We start from the raw sequence: 19866 nt of genomic DNA on the forward strand, positions 1-19866 counted from the left end.
TGCTGACTCCCCATGGCTCAAACTACTCATTTTCATCCTCATCTTTTCCCCCTCACCATTTGCAGCACCAACACCTCCACCTGTCTCTTCTCTCCTCAAGTGTCTACTCCTCTTGACTTGCAAAAGACTACAAAAAGATTTAATTACCCCCACCCCTTGGATACAAGAACAGACCTCTGACCTATATGTACATCAGACTGGAGTGGCCTTTCACACACTGACTCTCTATAACTGTTGGACTTGCCATCAGCCTACTTCCACATACCCCACAACACACATTTATCCAGTTATGTTTGGCTAGAGAAGGAAAGTATTGGGAAATTCACACATATTCCAAATTGCTATCTCCCCTGGGGCAAGTTGCAACCACTCTCATGTTTCCCTTATATTCCCAGAAGCAATGCACAAGAGTTCCAATTTTTCAGCATCATCGCCAACACTTGTTATTTTATGTTTTGATTTGTTTTGCTTTCCTTTGTTTTTTATAATAGCCATCTACTGCATGTGAAATACATTTTTTCCAAAAATGGCTTCCCAAAACTTGGGTCTTCCCTGGGCTTAAAATTTTATTTGTGCAGAACTAAAAATATCTATCAGAACTTTGCTGCTTTATAATCACTTTTTGCAATTAAGTTCTTATCAATAGTAAAATCATTATTTTTTCTCTAATGCTCATTCATGCTAAGCAAATTATTTTATTGCCTCATAAATTTATAAACCAAAGGATATCTTTGGGTATTTCTTTTTTAAGTATATTTTATTGATTATGCTATTACAATTTCCCCAATTTTCCCCCTTAATCTCCCCTCCACTCTGCATCCTCCAATCCTCCAGCATTCCCCCCTTAGTTCATGTCCATGGGTTGTACTTATAAGTTCTTTGAATTCTCTGTTTCCTATACCATTTTGTACCTCTCCCCATCTATTTTATGCCTACCAGTTATGATTCTTATTCCCTGTTCCTTTTCTTCCCTATTAGTCCCCTTCCTCTTTCCAGTGAAAGCCCTCCTCCATTTCTCTGATTCTGTTCCTGATCTATTTGCTTAGGTTTTGTTTTCATTATTTTTCTTTTTTTTAGGTTCATTTGGTGATAGTTTTGAGTTTGTTGTCATTTACTGTTCATAGTTTTTGATCTTCAATTTCTTAGATAAGTTCCTTTAACATTTCATATAATAAGGGATTGGTGATGATGAGCTCCTTTAACTTGACCTTATCTGGGGAGTACTTTATCTGCCCTTCTGTTCTGAATGATAGCTTTGTTGGGTACAAAGGTCCTTGCCTTTCATGACTTTGAATACTTCTTTCCAACCCCTTCTTGCCTGCAAGGATTCTTATGAAAACTTTTTTGTAGGTAACTGTCTTCTTTCCTCTTTCTGTTTTTAAGATTCTCTTCTTATCTTTAATCTTGGCTAATGTAATTATGATGTGCCTTGGTGTGTGCTTTCTTGGGTCCAACATGTTTGGGACCTTGGGACTCTCTGGATTCCTTGGACTTCTTGGAAGCCTATTTCCCTCACAGATTGGGGAAGTTTTCCATCATTATTTGTTCAAATAAGTTTTCAATTTCTTGCTCTTGTTCTTCTCCTTCTGGCACTCCTAAAATTCAGGTATTGGAATGTTTAAAGTTGTCTCAGAGGTTCCTAAGCTTCGCTTCATTTTTCTGAATTCTTGTTTCTTCATTCTGTTCCAGTTGGATGATTATTTCTTCCTTTTGTTCCAAATTGTTGATTAGAGTCCTCGTTTCCTTCCTGTCACTTTTGGTTCTCTGAATATTTTGTTTTATTTCACTTTGGGTATCTTTCATTTGCTCTTTCATTTTGCAACCAAGCTCAATCAGTTCTGTGAGCATTTTGATTACCAGGACTTTGAACTCTCCATCAGATAGGTTAGCTATCTCCTCACTGCTTAGCTCTTTTTCTGGTGTCTTGCTCTGTTCTTTCATTTGAGCCATATTTCTTTGTCTCATCGCACCAGTCTAGTTGGTCTGGTTGACTGTTTCTTTAATTCCTTGGATGTCAGAGTTCCATGCAGTTTGATTTTCTGGCACTTCTGGTTGTTTATTGATTTTAGATTGGTTGTTATTCTCCTTTTGGTTGTGTGAGGAAGCAAAGGATTTCTACCTATGCCCCCATCTTGGCCAGAACTCCTTCTTTGGGTATTTCTTTAGAGAAATATTGTACTGAGTGGACTCTACCTATTTCTGACCAGATTTTGGTGCCCCAAAGAACAAGATAGGGTAGATGGCATGCATTTTTGGTTGCTGCCTTCACTGGGCTGATTTATGCTTGGGTGTGTTACACAGAAAACTAAAAATCTGAAATATTTGGGGATCCCATTCTGAGGTGGGCCTTGGGGTTCATAAAAACTCTGAAATTTGTTTTTATTTTTTATTTTTTTAATTTTTTAAAAATATATTTTATTGATTATACCATTACAGTTGTTCTATTTCCCCCTTCATTCCCCTCCACCTGCACACTCCCTCCCCCACCATTCTCTCCCCTTAGTTTATAACCACGTGTCTCGAGTTCTTTAGATTCTATATTTCCCCCACTATTCTCGCCATCCCCCCTACCTATTTTCTACCTACCATCTATGCTATTTTCCGTGCCTTCTCCCCCCTTCTCCCCCTCCCACACCCCTGTTTCTAACCCTCCATGTGTTCTTCATTTCTATGGTTCCACTCCTGATCTAGCTGTCCTCTTGGTTTGCTTTTGTTTTAGGTGTGGTTCTTAATAACTGTGAGTTTGCTGTCCTTTCACTGTTAATATTTTTCATCTTCTTTTATATATATATAAGTCCCTTTAGCATTTCATATAATAAGGGCTTGGTGATGATGAACTCCTTGAACTTGACCTTATCTGAGAAGCACTTTATCTGTCCTTCCATTCTAAATGAAAGTTTTGTTGGATAAAGGAATCTTGGCTGTAGGTCTTTGGATTTCATGACTTGGAATATTTCTTTCCAGCCCCTTCTTGCCTGTAAGGTCTCTTTTGAGAAATCCTCTGACAGTCTGATGGGTACTCCTTTGTAGGTGACTGTCCCCTTATCCCTTGATGCTTCTAGGATTCTCTCCTTCATTTTGGTCTTGGCTAATGTAATGATGATGTGCCTTGGTGTGTTCCTTCTTGGGTCCAACTTCTTTGGCACTCTCTGAGCTTCCTGGATTTCCTGGAAGTCTATTTCCTTTGCCAGACTGGGGAAGTTCTCCTTTATTATTTGTTCAAATACGTTTTCCACTCATGGCTGTTTCTTTCCCCCTTCTGGTACCCCTATAATTCGGATGTTGGAACGTTTAAAGATGTCCTGGAGGTTCCTAAGCATATCTGAGAACACACTCATTTCCATACCATTCCATTAATGAAAACGCATCCCCTTATTTATGGCACTTTAAGTTTAAAATCATCATATAAAACACAGATGTGACTGAATGAAGTGAACATTTTAAACCATTTCCTGCCATTAAGGCACTGGTTTGAATTGTTTTCAAGATGATTAACCAGCCAAGGGTAAGCAAATTTGGATTTGGAGTTTCATGGGTCAGAACTTCTTTGTTTTATATACAAAATCAGTTCCTCCGAATTTCACTTTTTATAATTAAAATACCACAAATGCAGTTGCCTACTATTAAAATTTCATTTATCAGCCTTTAAGTTATTTTGAAATGTCTGCTCTTATAAACTCTGTGTCAATAGCATTCTTTACATATATTTCAAATTATTCTTGTTAAATTTTTAGTAGCAATGAGCTCTATATTGGGACCGAACTTTATGTCCATTTTAAATTCAAATAAATACTATAAACTAGTGATTATAGCATGTTCTATTTCCACAAATAGTATTATCAAGTTTGTAAATTTTGCTCTCCCCCCATGCCCTCTCCCAGACCCTATGGCTTCTCATCATTTTGATTTTCATTCACACCCTATTGGCCACAGGTGAGCAAAGAAACAAAGGTGATGTGTCTCTGTTTCAGAGGAGAAAGGGCACAGTGGGCTTCACCCTCCTCAACTGTGTGGATTAACCAGTTCTGCTCAAGGTTGCAATTCTTCCCCAGAGGTGCTAGAAGCCAGTTTCCCTCTGTACCCTGGACCTGCTGACTCTACTGGATGAATCTTGCCAATGGGACCTTGGCAAGGAGAGGGGGTCACAGATTGCAATCAGACTACCAGCTTTCCCATTTCCTTGTGTTTTCTTCATCTGTGTGCCCAAAGATAGTGGCCAAAGTTGTTCTCCATGAACTTAAAAATAAATTAACAAGTCCAGGCTACATTGAAAGTAAAGGGGAGAAAATTATTTAACTATTAAATGTGGATCAACCCTTTATTAAGTTATTTAGAATAAAACACAAGCAAAATCTACTAAGTGATCTACCAATTCTTCCACATGCTAATCTTAAAGTCTAAGTTCTGTGTTTGGGTGGGTCCACAATGCTTTTGCATGAAGACCGTGACTTCCCAGCTTGCAATGTAAGAAATTCCTTCTACCATAATCATATTATAGAAGTTGTGTCCAGTCAAGCAGGCTTCACTTTCTTAAGTCATAAAGCTTTATCAGATCAGGCAACATTTCAGAACAACTTAGTCCCATCTTTCATTATCCATTGTGGTGGAGCTGAAGCTGTCTACTTCCAGATTCATGTGCCTGTAAGTTTTTCATGTTGTACTAAAATGAGGCACCTGTGTGTTTACTCTCCAGGTAATTTTGTGTGGAATATAGAAGTTATTTGGGAAGGCAACTTTTCCCCCAAGTTCCCATGTCTGCCACAGATGAAAGTAAACACTACCAAGACATGATCTGCTTGGGAAGGAGAGGTGGCCAGTTGCTCCAAGAAAAAAGGCCTTGAGCAGTGGCCAGTTTCTCAGGGGACAAAAGCCTCAAGTCCCTTCCACCAGGGGCTTGTATTGGGTTGTAATACACAGGAATACAGGGCAGCCAGGATCAAACAGTAGACAACATTTCAAAGAAATCCGAGGGCTTAGTCTGAATCAGAATCTGTCAGGAAGGGAGTTTTGCAGAAACTTTAGGGTTTCCTGCTCAGACGCTTAACATATGAATGAAAGCACTCTTGGCAGAGAAAGTTTCACAGGATTTCGAGGAATTCTTTGTGATGCCAGACTTTCCCCCTGGGATTCACTCTGTTAAGACAAGGAGCTGTACCCCTCCCCATCAGGTATTCAGGCTTAAGTGGATTAGAGCCAGGAAGCACTTTTCCCAGAGGACAAGGGGACTCGGCGGTTGGGGGGGGCAAGGGTCTATTGCTCGCTCTTTGTTGCAGACCCCCAGTCCATGATGGCTTCCCAAGTGATCGAGTCTGGCTTAGGTTGCCCCTCTCTCTGTGAGGAGACTTACCTACCCATCATGGACTTCCGACCATGCTTTGGGGGCAGGGAGGAAACTGAGGCAGCATTTGCTACCAGAGACAAGCTTTGTCTTCTGTGGCTCACAATCCAGAGGTCACTTGCTCACCCTTAGCCAGAGGGGGTAGAGTTACAATTCCTGAAACCAGGCAGAGCAGTACAGAACAGTTAGTGTTATTTATAACTGAGGTAATATAGTTTTTCAAAGCAAATGATATAACTCAGTTCAGACACCTTCACTGTTTTACAGACTGATGGTGATCTAACTAATAATCTTGCTTCCTATAACCCAGTTCATCTCTGATCCCAGACTCTTCCTCTGAACTCCATTAGTCCCCCCATCTCTCCATATCATCTTGGATCTCTGTGCTGTTGGACTTCCTCATCCATCTCTTGGCCACAAAAAGATGGCAGAGGGCTGCCTTCTGACCCAGTACCAGGAGCAGAGTGAGCACGCTCTCCCCAGCCTTCTCCATCAGCTCTGCCCACCTGACCTTTAGCTGGCTCTGTGGGTGGCTAACATTCAGGCTAACTCAATATTCCCAGCTCTGTCACAGTTTGTGAGCTATTGAAATATGAAACATATTTATTTTTTAGTTAGGAAGGTTCAGATTTCTGGTACTAAAATTAGACCAAGTCTTAGGTGATGATGGTATCTCTCTCCTGAAAATAGTGTAGTAAGATTCTAATACATTTTTCAGAGATGGGATTTTCTATCTTGGTGTTATTTTAGCCATTATACCTGATTGAAAATTTTATTATTTCATTTCCAGGTGGATCTTATTCTTGAGGACTTAAATGGCTTATTCATGGCATTGCAGACTTCCTAAGCAAATAAATTAACAAATTTAATTCACTTGTTTACCCATCTCAAAATTTAACAAGTTTTTATTATCTGCTAAGGATAGTGGGAAATTCCCAGAATCTTATAATCTACCAGACAAGTATATGCATAAATACAACCAAAGTTTGAATTAGAAGTATCATAAGAAAGACACAAAACAAATTCTTTAGCCACATAGACATCTCTTCCAAGTTGGGACAATATGGATTTCATAAAAGACTCAATAAGGAGATACGTGTATCATACGAAATGCACTTTGAGTAATAGGTTAGATTTTCACAAGTGGATATGTATATTCAGAACAGGATGCTGCGTGGTTTCCATGAAAATCAGCACAAGGCAGAGCTTGGTGGTAGAGAGACACAGAATAAATTTGGGAATAACATTTAGTTCTGCTTTCCTTAAATATAAACAAATATAAAGGGAACTAGCAAAACCTAAGATGGAAAAGTAGATCTGAGGACCTTGAATACCAGGAAGCAATTTTACTTTTTGCATACGGAAATGGGAAGCTGCTGAAAGTTAATGGACCAGTGAGACTGGGTCAAAGATGGCAGCATACAAAGACCCTGAGCTCATTCTTCCCACGGAGACAAAAAATATACAGCTGCATGTGGAGTAATTTTCCTCTAAAAAGAATCTGACAGCTACATAAATATTGCCTCCACAATGAAAGATAAAAGAAATACATTGAGATGGGCAAGAGAGCAGAGACACAGTCTCTCCTGGGACCCCACCTAACCATGAAGACCCACAACTGGGAGGGATCAAGACAAATATGGAATTCTCCTCTGAAGAGTGAAGGGACTGTGCCGCACATCACGCACCCTGACCCTTGGATTTGATGCTGGGAAGATGAGACCCCAAAATTACTGTTTTACAGAATTAATGAGAATAAATCTAGGAGAACCATAGAGGACTGTAGGGAATGAAGAACCTGCCGTCTTTTGGTTTTTTTTTTAATCTTTATGGGCACTTTATTCAAATGGCTGGCAATCTGAGAAGACTGCAGGTTTGTACCCTAACAGACCATCTTAAATTCCATTTTAAAATGGCCCTTTTAATAAAGAGAACAAAGTGTAGGTAAGGGGGTTAAAATTCAGGGAAAACTTAATTGGATTTAAAAAAAACCCTACAGTATTCTTGCCCTGGGTGATGCGCTTTAGCCGTGCCCCAGGTGGTGGTCATCTCTCTCTTAAGTACAATGTCTCAAATACCATGTGGAATTGCTTGTAGTCCTCCTGAGGCACAAAGGTGGAACTACTTATGGTTTCCCACAGTCAGGGTGGGTCATGCCTGTAGTTCCAGACAGTCCCAAAGTCTGTCTTGGTAGAATCACCAGAATATGAAACTGTAAAACCTGTGTTCATGCTGCCTGTCACCTACTAGATCCAATAAGCAGGGGCAGGGATTCAACCTTTTTGGGGACTTTATTCAGCTGGCAATCTGAGAAGATGGCAGGTTTGTACCCTAACAAACCCATCTTGAAGAACCTGCTCTTGAAGAGCACACGAGTAGAGCTGTTCACCCTGAGATTCAGTGCAAAAGCAGCAGAGTGAAAGTACCTATGTAACAGGGTACAGCCAGGGAGCCCCTAAATAGGGATTTATAGTGGGGTCCAGAACTCAGGGTGTCCAGGAAATATTAAAAAATAGGGTGCCCCCTACATGGGAGATGGAACACATGGGACGGGGCCATTGGGAGTTGTTCTGCATAGCAACAGTTTTGCAACTAACCTCAGGAATGGTAACTTAACCCATCTATAACTTTTAAGTGGTACCATGGATATGTTAAATAGCTATGGCCATGCTTTGAGCCAAGGAAATAGGACTGACCTCAACCCAGGATGTAACTAGGGGGAAACTCTCCCTGGTTACAGTGCCTGTATGAGAGCTTGGAGATGATTGGCTCCACACCAGGGAGTCATGCCTGCCCAGACTTATTATGGCAACCTAGTAAAGCTGAAAAAATATGGGAATGCTGGCAGGTGTAGCTGATTTTGGGAGGAGTTGGAAATGTGGCTGCATAGAAAGATTGGCACTGGGATTTAAACTCAAGCACAGTAATCGTGCTAGGTTAGGGCTGCGTGGCTTTGGCAAAAAGTGAGAATCATATGGCTTTGGGGTTCCCTTGCCATGCAGTTAGGAAGCTGGGAAGCAAGGTGTAGCAGCAATGGAGAGCTCTGTCTTAGCAGTTTGGAAGAATTCAAGAGAGATGCTGCAGGAAAGAAAGGGGTGAAGGACTCTTGCTGGTGGACCATGAGAAGGTATCACTTGGGTTTGTATTAATAACTGGAGTTTGTAGCGGTGACAGAGCTGATGGTGCTGGGAACCAAGGGAGGCCTGCTGTGGCTGACCACGGACTACCAGGAAGAATCAGGGGCTACCTGAGCCACAGACTTCTATTTCTTTTCCTGAGATATGGTACCCTAGACTGGGCAAAGTGGGGAAGGAAGGAGTGTGTGTGTTTATGGGTGTTTTAAGAGAATTTGAGATTTTAATGAAGAAATTGTCATTACTCTTAAGTCTGTATGACTTTTGAATAAATAATTCCTTTCCTTTTCACCAATCTCTGACATTGAGAGCTATAATCCCCTGGTGATGTGCAAGGCAAACTTAGTACAGGGGGCCCTGGAAGAAGAGAAGAGGAGTCCATTTGGTAATAGTATATCATTCACTTCCACCCCAGGCCTGTTCTGTAACATCTAGACAATATATAAGGGAGACACATATACTAAACTTACAGCAACTACCAGGGAAAAAATAATCTACTGGGACATTCTCCGGGGACAGAACTGCTGGCGGGTGTCATTTTTGCAATGTCATTCTAACACACTGGTAACGGAGCTAGCTGGTGCCATTTTTGGTGACCTTCTTGCTAATACTAGAAGGCATTCTCCACCCACTCCATGCAGCAACTAGGCTAGGCAAGTTTCCCACCCCTGCCTGCCCCATGATCATCCACACCACAACTGAACCAGGTGAATATCCTGAGCCCTGCTCACTCCACCAGGCCCGGGCAGTACATCATGGCCCCCTTCCCTGTGCCACAACAGCTAGTTAAGCATACCATGTCCTGTCCCCACTCAGCAGCCATGCCTTAAGCAAGCAGGGAGAGCACACCAAGCTCACCACATTCAGGAAAAAAAATGAACAAACATAGTGAGGACTTAAACAAAGAGATAGAAAATGTAAAACAAAAATACCAAACAGAAATTATAACAGAACTGAAACAATACACTAGAGGGATTCCACAACAGACTAGATGAAGTAGATGTACATATTAATCAGTGAGCTGGAGGATAAAACAATGAACATACCCAGACAGAGCAGCTAAATGAAAAATCAATTTCAAACAGTGATAATATCATAAGGGGCCTCTGGGACAACATCAAAAAGAATAAAATTTGCAATATAGGTGTCCCAGAAGCAAAGACAAAGAGGATAAAATATATTTTAAAAAACAAATGCTAGGGTAGTCCCTGTGAATGTCTTGTTTCATCCATCATGATGCGGACACTGCGGGCTGGTGTCCACATCAAAAGAGGGCTTTTATGATAATATACCGAATCATATTTTGAGGAAGATGGTGGCAGAGTAGGACAAAGGATTTCGCTTCCCTCTACTCGCTGGAGAAAAAACTGGGCTGATCAGCGGAGGAGCGCAGCGAATACTCAACAGGGACCCAGCATATAGGAAGGCAGGACTCCAGAAAGTGTAGCAGACACTGAATGACCAGAGGTTGAGGAGAGGAGACGACAGCAGATCAACAAGGTACGAGGGCAACCTAAGTGCCCGTCAGTAAATGAATGGATCGAAAAATTATGGTACATATGCACAATGGAATTTTGTGTTGCAGAAAGAAAGAAGGAGCTCCTACCTTTTGCAACATCATGGATGGAACTGGAAAGCATTATGCTGAGTGAAATAAGCCAGGTGTTGAAGGACAAATACCATATGATCTCACCTTTAAGAGGAAGCTAAACAACAAAGCAAACAAGCAATCAAAATATAACCAAAGACACTGAAATAGAGAACAAGCTGACAGTGACCAGAGGGGAGAGGGGAGGGAATTTCAGGGGAAATAGGGGAGGGATTTAGAGGAACATGGACAACAACTGAGAATGGTGGAAATGGGAGGGAGGGGGGAGCATGGGGGTGGGATGGGATGGGAGTAATACACAGAAAACTGTACTTGAAAAATAATTAAATAAAAAATTGGGGAAAAAAACACAAAGTACAAGGGAACAGCACAGAGACTGCAGGCCCTCCACCAGGCCGGGCCAGGGCCCTGGCCAGGTCACCCAGGTCTCTGAAAGCCTAGAGCAGACAACAACAACCCTGGGAAAAAACTAGTCACCGGCACCTTCCCTAACCAGCAGGGCACAGATTGGAAAACACCAGGAGAGATCGATTTACCTGTAGTGGCAGAGAGAGGAGTGGGCATTGGGAAGCAAATCAGAGAGCTCTGATAACCCGTGGAGTCAGGCTGTGGTTGCCCCTGCGTTCCAGATAGCGCAGGACCTGAGCCACTGCTCGCACAGTCTAGGGGAGCTGCGGGATACTGGCAGGGCCCCTGGAAGAGCGCCAGTTGCCAGCTCTCTCCCTACCCAGCTGGGCTCAGAATGAGAAGCACTGGGAGTCAGGCTGTGGCTGCCGGCTTGGAAGAATTGTGAGTTGCCCTGTGTGTTCAGCCACAGCACTGGGAAATGTACAAGCCCAAGCCTGCAAGACCAGGAAAGCCTGGATGGGAGCATGCGCCCTCACGCCAGGCCAGGGCTGGGAAGCCTGGGGAAAAACCTGCTCTCAGTGGGGTGCGGAAGAGTGGAGCCAGTATGGATCTTAGGAGGGCACTGGCAAGACCAGTTGAGTTCACCCAGACGAGAGAAATGCCACACTAATAGCCCCTCAGGCTGCTGCAGCTAGTGAGACCAGAAGAAAAGGTTTGACCAGCTGGAAACCAACAAGAGGAGTAGGTATAAGGAAAGAACACCAAGATACCTGCAGGAGACCGCACCACTGAAATTCACAGGCATCCTACCACAGAAGTTCACACCATAAACCCAGGGAACCAGAACAGATCAATTTAAGAAGCTGAGGCCAACAAGAAGAGCAACACGAACTATGGGAAGACAAAGAAACAATCCCCAAAAGAAAGAAAAGGAGGAAGTCTCAGAAAGAATATTAGATGAAATAGAGGCAAGTCAACTATCAGATATTGAATTCAAAGCACTAGTTATCAAGAAATTCAAAGAGCTTACAACGAGCTACCAGGAACTGCAGGGGAGCTACAATGAACTCTCCACAAACTATACCAACATGAAAAAAGAAATAGAAACCATCAGCAAAGGCGAAGAGGAAATGAAGAATACAATTTCTGAATTGAAGAACACAGTAGAAGGTATGAAGGGTAGAATCGATGAGGAGGAAGATCGCATAAGTGAGATTGAAGACAAGATAGAAAGAATCTCCCAGACAGACCAAGTAATGGAAAAGAGACTCAGAAAAAATGAGGAGAATTTAAGAGAAATGCAAGACAACGTGAAATGTAATAATATCCGAATAATAGGAATACGAGAGGAGAAGAAGAAGAACAAGGGGTAGAAAACCTACCTGAAAGAGTAATAACGGAAAATTTTCCTACGGTGAGTAGAGATAAAGCCACACGAATCCAGGAATCACAGAGAGTCCCAAGCAGGTGGAACCCTACCGCAAGACACATCATCATTAAAATGGCAAACCTCCAACACAAAGAGAAAATCCTAAAGGCAGCAAGGGAGAAAAAGGAAGTAACATACAAGGGGGTCCCAATAAGGTTGGCTATTGACTTCTCAATGGAAACATTCCAAGCAAGAAGAGAGTGGCAAGAAATATTCCAAGTAATGAGAAACAGAGGCCTACAACCAAGACTACTTTACCCAGCAAGGCTCCCAATCAAGATACAGGGGTAAATAAAGAGCTTCCAAGACAAAAGAAGTCTAAAAGAACACGCCTCCACCAAACCAGCTCTACAGGAATTACTAAAAGGGATGCTTTAAGGAAAGGAAGGAAAAGAGAGAGACGGAGAGGAACACAGGTAGACAAATGGCAATGAATAAGTACCTTTCAATAATAACCTTAAACGTAAATGGATTAAATGCACCAATTAAAAGACATGCAATAGCTGAATGGATAAGAAAGCATGACCCACACATATGCTGCCTACAAGAGACCCACCTCAGGTCAAAAACCACCACAGACTGAAAGTGAAAGGATGGAAACAAATTTTCCAAGCAAATGGACAAGAAAAAAAACCCAGGATAGCAATTCTCATATCAGACAAAATAGACTTCAAAAAAAGGGCCATAAAGAGAGACCCAGAAGGCTACTTAATAATACTCAAGGAAAGAATCCACCAAGAAGATATTAACATCATAAATATATATGCACCCAACATATGAGCACCCAAATATATAAAGAAAATCCTAGAGGACTTCAAGAAAGATATTGACAGCAACACAATTATAGTAGGGGATTTTAACACCCCACTGCCTAAGAAGGACAAATCTTCCAAACAAAATATCAACGAGGACACTGCAGCATTAAATGACACCCTAGATGAAATGGACCTAATTGATATATATAAAGCCCTTCATCCCAAAGAAGCTAAATACACATTCTTTTCAAATGCACGTGGAAAATTTTCAAAGATAGACCACATGATAGGACACAAAAAAAATCACAAGAAATTCAGAAAAATTGAAATCATACCAAGCATTTTCTCTGATCACAAGGGACTGAAATTGGAAACCAACCCCACAGGAAAAAAACCAGAACACCCAAAAGCATGGAGACTGAATGATATGCTATTAAACAACAAATGGGTCAAGATTGAAATTAGGGAAGAAATTAAAAACTTCTGGAAACAAATGAAAATGATCTCGCAACAACCCAAAACGTATGAGACACGATGAAGGCAGTCCTGAGGGGGAAGTTCATAGCAATACAGGCTTACCTAAAGAAGATAGAACATTTCAAACAAACAACCTAACCCAACTCCTGCAAGAACTCGAGGAACAACAACAAAGACAGCCAAGAGCAAGTAGAAGGAAGCAAATAACCAAGATCATAGCAGAATTAAACGACATAGAGACTAAAAGCACAATTCTAAGGATCAATGAATCCAGGAGTTGGTTTTTTGAATAGATAAAGAAAAGAGACAAACCTTTAAGTAGGCTCATCAAGAAAAGAAGAGAGAGGAAACAAGCACCCGCAGTAATGAAAGAGGAGAGATTACAACTGATACCACAGAAATAGAAGGGATTGTAAGAAATTACTATGCATAGCTGTATGCCAAGAAATTTGAAAACCTAGGGGAAATGGACAAATTTCTAGAAAAATATAATCTTCCAAAACTCAATGAAAAAGAAACAGAAAACCTGAACAAGCCAATAACAGCAGATGAAATTGAAGCAGTAATCAAAAAACTCCCATCACACAAAAGCCCTGGACCAGATGGTTTCACAGGAGAATTCTACAAAGCTTTTAAGGAAGAGCTAACCCCTATTCTTCACAGACTATTCCAAAAAATCCAAAAGGAGGGAAAACTCCTCAACTCTTTTTATGAAGCCAGCATCATTCTAATTCCAAAGCCAGACAGAGACACAACAAAGAAAGAAAAGTACAGGCCAATATCGCTGATGAACATAGACGCTAAAATCCTCAATAAAATATTGGCAAATTGCATCCAACAATACATCAAAAAGCTCATACACCACGACAAAGTGGGATTCATCCCAGGGATGCAAGGATGGTTCAATATTCGCAAATCAATAAATGTAATACAGCACATAAACAAAACCAAAGACAAAAACCACATGATCATATCAATAGACGGGTAAAAAGCTTCTGATAAGGTACAACACCCATTTATGATAAAGGTACTCAGAAAAATGGGAATAGAGGGAACATTCCTCAATATAATAAAGGCCATATATGAAAGACATTAAGCCAACATCATACTCAATGGGCAAAAACTAAAAGTTTTTCCACTAAGATCAGGAACAAGACAAGGTTGTCCACTTTCACCACTTCTATGCAGTATAGTATTAGAAGTTCTAGCCACAGCAATCAGACAAGAAAAGGAAATAAAAGGCATCCAAATTGGAAAGGAGGAAACAAAACTGGCATTATTTGAAGATGACATGATAGTGTACCTGGAAAATCCTAGAGCCTCTACCAAAAAACTGCTCGAACTAATAAATGAATTTGGCAAAACAGCGGGTTACAAAATCAATATCCAGAAATCAAAGGCATTTTCGTATAGCAACAATGAAGCAGCAGAAGCAGAAATCAAGAAAAAAATCCCATTCGATATAGCAAAAACAAAAATAAAATATCTGGGAATAAACCTAACCAAGGAGGTAAAAGACCTGTATGCAGAAAACTACACAACACTGAAGAAAGAAATCAAGGAAGACACAAATAAATGGAAACATATACCGTGTTCATGGATTGGAAGAATTAACATCATCAAAATGTCCATACTACCCAAAGCAATTTACAGATTCAATGCAATACCTATTAAAGTACCAGTGGCATATTTCACAGACATAGAACAAACACTTCAAAAATTTATGTGGAACCATAAAGGACCCTGAAAAGCAGCTGCAATTTTGAGAAAGAAGAACAAAGTAGGAGGGATCACAATACCTGATATCAAACTGTATTATAAGGCCACTGTAATCAAAACAGCTTGGTACTGGCATAGAAACAGGCACATAGACCAATGAAACAGAACAGAGAGCCCAGAAATAAACCAACTCTCCACAATCAATTAATATTTGACAAAGGGGGCAATAACATAAAATGGAGTAAAGACAGCCTTTTCAACAAATAGTGTTGGGAGAACTGAACAGCTACATGCAAAAAATGAACTCGAGCACCAACTTACACCATACACCAAAATAAATTCAAGGTGGATAAAAGACTTCAGTATAAGCTATGAAACCATTAAAACCCTAGAGGAGAACATTGGCAGGAAAATCTCAGATATTCCACACAGGAATATTTTTGCTGATACATCCCCTAGAGCAAGGGACATAAAGGAAACAATAAAGAAATGGGTTCTCATCAAAATTAAAAGCTTCTGCATGGCTAAGGAAAACAGTATAAAGATAAAAAGAGCAGCAACAGTTTAGGAAAACATATTTGCCAATGATACCTCAGACAAAGGTTTAATCTCCAAAATATACAAACAACTCACATGACTCCACTCAAAGAAGATGAGCAACCCAATTAAAAAACGGGCAAAGGACTGAAACAGGCATTTCTCCAAGGAGGACATACAGAGGGTCCAGAGACACATAAAAGATGCTCGAGGCCCTGGCTGGTGTAGCTCAGTGGATTGAGCACGGGCCTGCAAACCACACGATCACGGTTCGATTCCCAGTCAGGGCACATGCCTGGGTTGCAGGCCGGTTCCCTGCAGGCCAACTCCCAGCAGGGGACGCACTAAAGGCCAATGTTATACATTGATGTTTCTCTCCTGCTCTCCTTCCTCTCTAAAGATAAGTAAATAAATTTTAAAAAAAGATGCTCGATATCACTAGCTATCAGAGAGATGCAAATTAAAACCACAAGGAGATATCACTTTACACCAGTCAGAATGGCTATCATAAACAAATAAACAAACAAGTGCTGGAGAGGTTGTGGGGAAGAGGGGACCCTAATTCACTGTTGGTGGGGTTGCAGACTGGTACAATCACTATGGAAAACAGTATGGAATTTTCTAAGAAAACTAAAAATGAATGTGCCTTTTGATGCAGCAATTCCACTGTTTGGAATATATCCTAAAAACCCTGAAACACCAATCCAAAAGAAGCTGTGCATCCCGATGTTCATAGCAGCACAATTTTCGATAGCCAAGAGTTGGAAGCAACCTAGATGCCCATAGGTAAATGACTGGATCAAAAAACCATGGTACATTTACACAATGGAATTCTGTGCTGCAGAAAGGAAGAGGAACTCCTACCTTTTGCAACATCATGGATGGAACTGGAAAGCATTATGCTGAGTGAAATAACCCAGGCAGTGAAAGACAAATACCATATGATCACACCTTTAACAGGAATGTAAACAACAAAACAAACAAGCGAGCCAAATATGACCAAAGACACATATGGAACAGGCTGACAGGGTCCAGAGGGAAGAGGGGAGAGAATCATAGGGGAAAAGGGGATGGACTCTCATGAACAAGTATAAAGGACACATGGACAATAACTAAGGATGGGGGGGCGGAAATGGGAGGGAGGGGGGAGCACTGGGCAGAGAGTGGGGAAGGCTGGAAATATAAGAGAGAAAACTGTACTTGAACAAGAATTAAATTTTTAAAAATGCTAAAAACTTCCCTAACCTGGGAAAAGAAACAGACATCCAGTCCCAGCACTGGGAAAATGGAAGCAGTCTGTCTTCCTCACCCAGATGTCTGGGGAATTAAGATAAGCTGTGTTCCCATAGCATTGAGACTGGGTCCAATAAACTGTTCCCATTGCCTTGAGTGGGCCAGCATGTGCAGAATCATACTGTATTATACAATATTCTGGTTCCCTGTCGGCTTTGTGTATAGTTAGGTTATTAGAGAGTTAGTAGCTGCCTGCTGGGGAACACATGTGACTCACACAGTGGGGCACATGGTTGCAGCATGTGTGGATCACCCACACCTGTATAAATAAAGGCATGCCAAGCATCCCCACAGCTCCATGCATTTTCTCCTGTCCAAATACATAGTGAACATATCTGGACTTGAATGGTTGCAACATACCCAGGAAGCCCAGAGAGTTCCAGGTAATAGAAACCCAAACTGAACTATACCAAGACACACTAAAATTAAAATGGTAAAAGTTAAAAATAACATTAAATGTTAATTAAATTGCAATAATTATTAAGGGAAGCATAAAATATAAAGGTATAAAATGTGCCATTAAAAATACAAAACTTAAGGAAGAAGTAAAAGTGTAAAGCTTTGGAATGCGTTCACATTTAGTTTATCAATTTAAAAGACTGTTATATAGAGAATGTTATATGTGAACCTCACAGTAACTACAAAAAAAAGACTTATAGTAAACATGAAAAAGAAAAAGAAAAAGGAATCTACTATAGAAAGTCACCAAACCATAAAGAGGAAAGAAGAAAATAATAGAAATGAATTACAAAAACAGCCAGAAAACAATGAACAAAATAGCATACTTACTTTTCAATAGTTACTTTATTTTTTAAATTTATTTATTTAATTGATGTTCAAGTACAGTTTTCTGTTTTTTACTCCCATCATGGCCCATCTCCCCATGCTCCCCAACTTCCTCCCATTTACACCCCCCTTAGTTTTTGTCCATGTGTCCTTTATACAAGTTCCTGTAAATCCTTCCCCTTTCCCCCTGGAATTCCCTCTCCTCTCCCCTCTGGTCACTGTCAAACTGTTCTGTATTTCAGTGTCTTTGGTTATAGTTTGCTTGTTTGTTTAGCTTCCTGTTAAAGGTGAGATCATATGGTATTTGTCTTTCACCACCTGGCTTATTTCACTCAGCATAATGCTTTCCAGTTCTATCCATACTGTTGCAAAGGGTAGGAGCTCCTTTCTTTCTGCTGCATAGAATTCCATTGTGTAAATGTACCATAGTTTTTGGATCCATTCCTTTACTGATGGGAACCTAGGTTGCTTCCAACTATTAGCTATTGTAAATTGTGCTGCTATGAACAATGGGGTGCATGGGTTCTTTTGGATGGGTGTTTCAAGTTTCTTAGGATATACTGCTAACACTGGAATTGCTGGGTCAAAAGCCATATTAATTTTTAGTTTTCTTAGAAAATTCCATACTGTTTTCCATAATAGTTGTACCAGTCTGCAATCCCACCAACAGTGAACTAGGGTCCCCTTTTCCCCACAACCTCTCCAATATTTGTTGTTTGTTGCTTTGTTTATGATGGCCATTCTGACCAGTGTAATGTGATATCTCATTGTGGTTTTAATTTGCATCTCTCTGATAGCTAGTGATATTGAGCATCTTTTCATGTGTCTCTGGATCTTCTGTATGTCCTCCTTGGAGAAGTATCTGTTCAAGTCCTTTGCCCACTTTTTAATTGGGTTGCTTGTCTTCTTAGAGTCGAGTTGAGTAAGTTCTTTGTATATTTTGGAGATTAAACCTTTGTCTGAGGTATCATTGGGAAATATATTTTCCCATACAGTTGGTTCTCTTTTTATTTTAATACTGTTTTCTTTGGCCATGCTGAAGCTTTTAGTTTTGATGAGATCCCATGTGTTTATTGTTTCCTTTATGTCCCTTGCCCTAGGGGACATATCAGTAAAAATGTTGCTGTGTAAAAACAGGCACAGAGACCAATGGAACAGAACAGAGAGCCCAGAAATAAACCCAAGTCTCTACAGCCAATTAATATTCGACAATGGGGGCAGTAACAGAAAGTGGAGTAAAAATAGCCTCTTAAACAAATGGTGTTCAGAGAACTAGACAGCTATGTGCAAAAAAATGAAACTTGTGCACCAACTTACACCATACACCAAAATAAATTCAAGGTGGATAAAAGACTTAAATATAAGCCATTATACCGTTAAAGTCCTAGAGGAGAACATTGGCAGGAAAATCTCATATGTTTCCATAATTACTTTAAATGTAAATGGTTTAAATTTGCCAATTCGATGAAAGAGAGTGAGAATGGCTGCCAATTTATGGATTATTTGGTTGGAGTTTCATCCTATAACCAAAAGGGTGCAGATTCAGTTCCCCATCAGGACACATACCTAGGTTGCAGGTTCACTCCCTGGTCTGGGAGAGTATGGGAGGCAACTTATTGATGCTTCTCTCTTGCATCAATGTTTTTCTCCCTTTCTCTCTCTCTAAAGTAATGAAAAATGTCCCAAGGTGAGCAGAAAAAAAGGAGAGAAAGTGAAGAGAGAGAGAGAGAGAGAGAGAGAGAGAGAGAGAGAGAGAGAGAAGGAAGGAAAGAGATTAAATAGGTAAAAAAAAAATACACAAGATGTAAATGCTGCCTACAAGAGACTTCAGAAGTAAGGACACCCATAGATATAAAGAGATGGAAAAAGATATTCCATGCAAATAGACACAAAAAGAAAGCTGGGGCCGCTATACTTATATCAAACAAAGTAAACTTTAAACAAAGACTGTAACATAAGATGAAAGAAGGGATATAACGATAAAGGGATCAATAGAGCAAGAAAACTTACTATTTACAAATATATATGCACCCAACATAGGAGCAGCAAAGTATAGAAAGCAAATATTAATAAACTAAATGGAGAAACTAAAACCAATACAATAATTGCAGGAACTTTAATCCCCTACTTAACAGCAATGGATAGACCACCCAGGCAGAAAATCAATAAGGAAACATGGCAGAAAATTATTCTGAGTTCATCTGGAGGCAAGAAGAGCTCAGAGTGAGGGCAAGTTACTCAGTTTGTGTTGACCCTTTTGCAGAAATGCTGAGTAGGTGAGTTTTTAGTGAAAGGAGTGACATTTTCACAGGTATGCCTCAAAAGTATGTAAATCTGCATTTTTAAATGATTATCAGAGTACTTGACAGAATTTATCACTTGCACGAACAGAAATATTTATTGTGCATGGCACTCTTTGGAAGAGTGGTCTGGAAAGTTGC

The sequence above is a fragment of the Sturnira hondurensis genome, unplaced genomic scaffold (assembly GCF_014824575.4).
Source record: "Sturnira hondurensis isolate 20B ecotype Veracruz unplaced genomic scaffold, ASM1482457v3 Scaffold0006571, whole genome shotgun sequence".
Taxonomy (NCBI): Eukaryota; Metazoa; Chordata; class Mammalia; order Chiroptera; family Phyllostomidae; genus Sturnira; species Sturnira hondurensis.